This window comes from Nesoenas mayeri, assembly GCF_963082525.1.
Source record: "Nesoenas mayeri genome assembly, chromosome: 1".
NCBI lineage: Eukaryota > Metazoa > Chordata > Aves > Columbiformes > Columbidae > Nesoenas > Nesoenas mayeri.
Window position 1 is genome coordinate 141,545,437 of NC_137541.1, and position 6,819 is coordinate 141,552,255.

Sequence of the window (6,819 nt, forward strand, 5' to 3'; positions counted from 1 at the left end):
AAGTCACACCCCTGGAAAAGTGTGGCCCATGTTAAGCCTCAGGTCAGTAGTCCACGGATTTTGAAAATACTACAGCTGGCTGCTCTGGCCTTTTCTAAAAAGGTTTCCCATAGATTAAACTGAAAGAAAAGGCAACTGAGCCGTACGTATAAATAAGCTTTGTGTGAGACTTGCAAAATCAACAAAATAGGACTTGTGCCTCTTTTGTGGCTCTTCTCATATTATAAGCAATACCTCAAAAATACTTTGATTCTTGTTTCTAACTTCTGCATTAAAATTCAACATTTTTCCTACCCATCTTATCACAACAGACTTTCTCAGTGCTTCAAGAATCAGCTGAAGCTACACATTTTGAGGCCAAACTTAAGTCAAGAGAGGGAGAAGATAATTTTTCATAGATCTATTTAAAACTCCTTACACATTAGTTTTAGTATCAAGTTCACTCAGAAGTCCAACAAGCCCACTGGAGAATAAATCTCTTTCTGAAGAAGTCATATAAAGTTTTAGAATATTTCTGCCTCTGATGATCTGGTGATGATTGCTCTTCCAAGAAAGCTCTCCAGCTATTATATAAGATAGATATATATAGAGATAGAGATAGAGATAGCCAAGCTTGAATTTAGCCCAATGATTAAATATAAGGCTATTATATTAGAAAATACGAGATCTTCGATGAAAAGGGGGATTCAGTTACTCAGCTCCTGTATAAAAAGGTCCTTGTAAAATGCCACCTGCTAAATGTGTGAGGAGGTTTGACAGTGACTCAGCCTGAAGCATTTGAGGCGCTGCTGAATCAATGCAAGCTGAATTTCCTGTAGCCTCCAGGCTTTTTTCTTTTCCTTTGGCAGCTTCAGCTTCAAACACTGTTCCTTTCCTGACCACACTTAGTCTGGAACTGTAGCTAGAGACCGGTCACGGATTTGAAGTATATATGCTAAAATTTATAGTGATAAAAACAACAACAGCTACAGCAATAAGAAAAGACCCTTTTTTTTAGCAAAGAGCACTAGGCAAAAAACACCTAGCTTTCAGCAGTGACATGTAATTGGAGAAATATCGTGCCCTATCCTGACACTTGAAACTGTAATTGCAAACACTCATCAAATTGGCTTTTCCTCATTGTAACGATCCTGGAAGAGTCACTGTAATTGCAACAGCTCTGTAATTTGCAACAACTTTAGGGAACAAATTTATTAGCACAAATGGTAAGAGTTACTAGAACAGGGCAACTTTTATAGCCTGATGTTATGGGTGGGGAGGAGCAGTTATATCACTGCTTTGAAAAAAGTCTGTATTACTATGATTAAACCATGCAGGAGGTGATAGAGCAAGAATCATCTAACTTCTTCACTACCAGTGGACCTGAACAAAAAATGCATGTGCATGACTTCTTATTGTACATACCTAAGAGTCAAGTTACACAGTTCTTCATGATTTGAGGAATGGCTGTATCAGGAGTGCTTAATATCCTCTCTGAGGAGAGATCTGTGGAAGTCAGTAATGATGGCAATAGGCTCCTGCTTCATTTAATGGCAGAATATTCTGTGTAGGCATTCTAGGATGCCTGCACAAACCCTGCAGCTGATAATAATGTCTCCCCTTTCACAGTTTATCTTGTTTCCTCTCTCCAGCTTTTCCCTGTTCAAAGCTTTTTGTGAGCAGGGAAAGGTTTGTGACTCTAAGTTTTGTATCCATTTTGGGGGGGTAATCTGATCTAGGAATGGTGATCAATCTATGAAACAGTTGTTCACCAATTGCTTGAACATTACTTTTTCAAAATATTGGATTTAAGAGTGATGCAAAAATGTATCATGGCATCTAGCCAGTTCCCCAGACCAGGAAAACTTGTTTCAGTTGTTTTTTTACTAATATTTCAGTGAAGCTTCCTTACCCTTTCCTCAGAGCCTTTATGTTCTTCAGTTCTGCATTTCCTGTTTGCTTCTGTTACTTAACCCATGATTTAATACTACACATGCAGGTGGTAAGCTGTTACTAAAGTAATCCAAAAGGCTTATGATAACCTTGGAAGAACAGCACTGTAGCTAGCACTTTTTTTCTCCACAGCAATATTCCAGTATTGTATCAGAATTTTCTAGAGCTACTTCCAAAGAGCAGAGAGCTTTGCAATATCCTCTAGAATCACAGGGCCTGAAGTAGTAGCTTCCCTTTCACAAAGAAAGAGCTATGCAAAGTAGAAGCTGAACCAGCATCTCTGTAGGGAAGCAGCAGGAAGAAGAGTATGGCAAAAGGTATGTTTTCCCAGGGCTGGAGTCTGATCCTGACAGTCAAAATGCGTGAGTTTAAAATCTGCTTCTAGCCCTGTGGTACTAGTGGACATCAGGCAGATTGCTGGATCTACTATGTAAAATGAGAGGGTTTTAAACCTTCCTACTTTTCAAGAAGGTGATTGAGGTACTTTGAGAGCATCAAGAGAAAGGTGCTAGAAAAAATACCATTAACAGAAGGAAGCCTTGACAAATTAACTCTAGCCTTCACCATATACATGACTCTGAAAGAACATAATAACTTTGAGCTAAAAGATTGACAAGGATAATCTTTGTCCCTTGTGAAGCACAGCTTTCTAGCAGCTTCATTCTTTCCCACAGTACCAAGACTTCTGTAGCCTCATTGCCCAAACATAATAAAGGCATCCTAAATCCTCACGCTTTTATAAAAACTGACAATGCAGGTAGCTTATTAAAAAAAAAAAAAAAAAGAAGTCATGCTGCAAAGATGGCATGGAAAAGTAATCAGTAATTGAATTCAGCTTCTAGTTCCCAGATTGTGCAGCTTCCCTGACTCATCCAAGCCACTTTGCTTTATCAGAACTGCCAGCATCACTCTGAGACTGTGTAATAAAATATGGAAAATGTGTTCAAAATGTGTGACCTCACTGATGCAATGAACTGACATGAAAAACACTTTCTTGCCACGGTGCAGCTGCATCAGCTTGGAAGCAGACAGATATTGCTGCTGCTACTGTTATTGCTTCTCCCATACCTGGTTTGTGAACAGAGGACTTTGGGGCTCAGGGGATACACACTCAGCCTCCCTCACCAGCACAAAATGCAAAGCTTCACTTCTGACTATAGTCCATAAAAGTGTGGGATGGAATCACTCTCATGCATCTAAAGATTGAAGTGCTGTGAGATAACACCCTTATATGCTCCTTCTGCCCTCATAGTGGGGAAAAAAGCCAGTTGCCCATGAGTCAGACCTTTGCAGATGCACAAACTTCAGCAGCACGGCTGCTCCGATAAAACCAGATGATGCTCCTTTCATGCAACTTGTTTTTGTAGATACAGGTCTAGTCGTACCCGTCACTGACCTAGTCTGAATCCCTGCTGTTCTCTGCATCTCTAGTGTCTCTGTGTTTGTCAAATAATAAATAAAGCTTTTCTGTTCTTTCCCCTAGTTTAGCACAGAGCTTGTGTGCTAAAATAAAACCCATTAAGCTGGCTACTCTTATTCATTTGAGTAGCAGGGCTGTGCCTAGGACTTTAGCTCAAAGCACTGCAATCTCTCTGCATTTCATGGCTCTGACATGGCATGGTAAGAGAATACTGCAGCATTTCTCCTAAAACAGCTCCAAAGCATGAATAATGCCTGCAGAGCTAAGTAATGCTGCATCTAGTATCTGCAGCAGGAGAGAAACACAAAATAATTCAGGTTGATAGGAACATCTCTCCTAAGGCCTCTAGTCCAAACTGTGCTCAAAGTAGAACCAATTTTGAAGCTCTAATTTAGAGACAAGATTGTTGTGCAGGACAGGATCAAATACTTGGCACAAGTCCAAGTGCAGACATCAGTTGCTCTTCTCTTATCCACCAGTGTTGTAACTCCTTCACAGAAGGCTGCCAGATTTGTCAGCCGTGATTTGCCCTTAGTGATCCCATGTTGACTGTCACCAATCACCTCTTAATTTTCCATGTGCCTTAGCATAGTTTCCAGGAGAATCTGCTCCATGATCTTGCCGGGCATTGAGGTGCGACTGACTGACCTGTAGTTCCCCAGGTCCTCCTTTTTATCCCTTTTTAAAAATGGAGGTTATGTTTTCCCTTTTCCAGACAGTGAGAACTTCACCAGACAGCCATGACCTCCCAAATATGACAGATAGTGGGTTGGCAACTTCATCTGCCAGTTCCCTCAGGGCCTATGGATGCATCTCATCAGGTCCCAGGGACTTGTGTACCCTCAGGTTCCTCAGACGGTCTAAAGCCTGATCTTCTCCTACAGTGGGTGGTTTTTCTTTCTCTCATCCCTGCCTTTGTTTTCTGCGACTTGGGTGGCATGGCTAGAGCACTCACCAGTGAAGACTGAGGCAAAAAATCCATTGTGCTTCAACAAATAACCATTTTCATCTGTCATCATTGGACAAGACAGAAATTAAATATTTGTTTTTGTTGATTAAATGAAGCATTTCTAAGAACTGATAGGGAATAAAATTACCAGCCAATGTAACAGATTCCATAGCAAGGAACTGAAAATGAAAGGTTGGCCCCAGCACCTCATATTTGCTAATTCATTGCGAGTTTCTGTTTTTCCAAAGATTGAATGTGCAAGGCACGCAGCTGATGTTTTTAAAGTCAAATTAAAGGTTAAGTAATTTCAGAGAGGGACTGATTTTTAAATATCATTGAGTTTTCTCCTGATGCAAATTCTAGCTGAAACCAACCAAAGTCACCAAGCTCCAGACTAGTTTGCAGCTCTTCTAGACACTGTTTTTTGAGCTGTTCTGTTTGATTCACTGGCCAGAACAGAATAAGGCATAGTGTGGTTAACATGCCGGTGATTCAATGGAAACACAGCTAAAATTGCAGTTCTCAATACTAGCAAAACCAGTGGAATTATCTGGGTTGGAGCAATGGTGTGAAATGTTAGTGAAACAAGTCATAAGTAGCCTTGGCTTTGCTCCATGAACCAAGCAGCTGTGAACTGCAGAGCTGAATGAGCATTACTCAGAAACAAAATTCATGTATGCACACTTCTCTCCTTTTTTAACCTCTATGGGAATTTTCAAATCACAATGTCTCCCACTCACAAATACCACCCTTCTCCAAGCTGACTAAAAACCATCATGTCCCCCTGGTAAGAAATTCCATTATCTTCTGTTTTTGTTCAGTATCAGAATGAAGCATGAAAATTAATATTAAAAGTTCCCAGAAAGCACTGGGTACAGCAACACAGAACTGTAGACTTTCAGGCAGTGCCTGGTCAGGACACATCTGCACTGCCACGACTGCTACAGGGAGCTGTAGTTCCTCATCCATCATGTTCACCAAATTCCCTGCACAGCTTTTTCACCCAGCCAAACCACTTCTTGATCACAGTGTAGCATGGAAGTACCACCCTATCCATTAACTGGAATCAGGCAAGGTAGACTGTATGCAGGACATGACAACAGAAAACCTGAAGCTTCACACACATGCCAAAGGTAGGCAAAGGAAGACTGTGCCCTGCTCTCCATAGGGCCCCCATCCCCCTTCTCATCCCCTATTGCCCTGATTTTGTGGGGGTTATGTGAGGATTTCCTTCCAAGGAATGGTGTTTACAAAGGGTTATGTGAGGTGAGGATCATATATATAGGATAATGTGGTGCTTCCTGCTAAAACATTTTCCAGAATGCCTCTCAGGCACACGCAGCACTGTGCACTGCTCCCAGATGTTGACTACGTGTCTAAGGAAGTAAGAGGGGAAAAAACACACACTTTTGAGTCAGCTGAAAAACTCATAGAAGATTGTGCAGTTCAAGTTTACGCTCCGGTGCCCAGATAACTATGGAGTTTTTAACCTGAAGTTTCCTCTCTCTTTAGACGCTGGCTACCTGTGTCCCCTACTGTCATCGAAAAGTGCAGCTCCAAGGAAAGGGCTGTTCTGTGCTGTCTCCTTAACCTTCTTCCCCGAGCACCTGGGGCTGCCACAACTGGAGGTGAGGCACTGAACTAGATCAGAATTCTCAGCTGCCAAGTTCATGTGGTTTTGCACTGGCTGCAAGCACAGACAAATGAGATATTGCTGTGCTGCAGTCTTGACAAAGAGCTCAACCCCCACTTACAGTTTTGTCAAACAAGACTCTGCTACACAAAAAAAGCCATTAGCTAGAGGTACAAAAGTGCCTGGTTGATTGATGAGAGTGTAGCAGCTTTTGAGATCTGGGGCTGGTTAGTAAAGGCACCGACCTCCTGATATGTTTATAATCCTGCAAAGCAGTGACCAAGCATGACTGGTTTGGAGATCATTACAGAAGAACAAATCCACTGTTATCCATAACATATCTTCTTTTGATAGTATCAGCAACTGAAGGAAAGCCCATACTGGTTTTTTATGTTTGGTTGGTTGATTGGGGTTTTTTGTTTGTTTGGGTTTTTTTTTGTGCATGGCCCAAATGGGAAAGTGGGATGATGAAAAGAATAGAGGAGAAGATTACAGCAAGAAACAATCTCTGGATCTTTTGCAATGATTTCACTGGAAGAGACAGGATCTGAATCTGAGGCCACTCCAAGGGTCACACATTTCACTAATAGCACAGCGTAGGCAACATATTCATATATAGACTACGTTAGATTGACTTTGGACTTGTCTCACTTACTAAAACATGCTCAAGTCCCACAGTTTTCTGTGGGTCGAGTATACAGTTCGGTAAAGCACACTGCTTCATGCTCTCCTGAACAGCGTGGTTTCCTCACAAAGAAATTATCCAACGATGTGGCATATCAACACATTTCCAAGTGGCAAACCATGTTTTGAATTTGCAGCACAGCAGTTCCTCGGCAGTAGCCCCATGTTTCTAGCCCAAGATAAATGCAAGGTAGCTTTAAA